Source organism: Elephantulus edwardii, unplaced genomic scaffold (assembly GCF_000299155.1).
Source record: "Elephantulus edwardii isolate Elephantulus edwardi_28Jun2011 unplaced genomic scaffold, EleEdw1.0 scaffold00417, whole genome shotgun sequence".
Classification (NCBI taxonomy): domain Eukaryota; kingdom Metazoa; phylum Chordata; class Mammalia; order Macroscelidea; family Macroscelididae; genus Elephantulus; species Elephantulus edwardii.
This window is the reverse complement of record NW_006400167.1, coordinates 680,335-680,952: the sequence shown is the minus strand read 5'-3', so window position 1 is coordinate 680,952 and position 618 is coordinate 680,335. Positions and strand designations below refer to the sequence as shown.

Here is a 618-nt window from a genome sequence, read left to right as displayed (position 1 = left end):
GTGGGCTTGATTCGGGACACCCCCCTTCAGCTCTGACCCTAGACCCCCATCTTCAGGTATCGCATTGCTCCCCCTGACTTGGCTTGCGACCCCCCCCCACACCAGCTCTGACCCGACTCAGCTCGCACCACCCCCGCCAGCTCTGAACTTTGGGACTGGCCAAGGGTAGTGAGCAGAGGCAGTGGACGGTGGGAGTGGGCTTGAATCGGGACACAACCCTGTAGTTCTGACCCACGAGCCGCATCTTGAGATATCGCCTGGTTTTCCCCCGATCGGGCTCGCGAATCCCGCCCCCCCCCACCCCGCCAGCTCTGAACTTTGGGACTTGCCAAGGGACGTGAGCAGATGCAGTGGATGGTGGGAGTGGGCTTGAATCGGGACACACCCCTGCAGCTCTGACCCATGACCCCCATCTTCAGGTATCGCATTGCTCCCCCTGGTCTGGCTAGCGAACCCCCCACCATCTCTGAACGACTCAGCTCGCGACACCCCAGTCAGCTCTGAACTTCGGTACTGGACAAGGGTCATGCGCAGACGCAGTGGACGTTAGGCGTGGGTTTGAAACGGGACACACCCCTAGAGCTCTGACCCACGAGGCGGATCTTAAGATATCGCCTT

General features: G+C 61.0%; 1 pseudogene; it reads left to right on the top strand.

Moving 5' to 3' along the window:
* The window catches only part of LOC102843531, an 85,449-nt pseudogene that overhangs the window by 2,511 nt on the left and 82,320 nt on the right, over window positions 1-618 (top strand).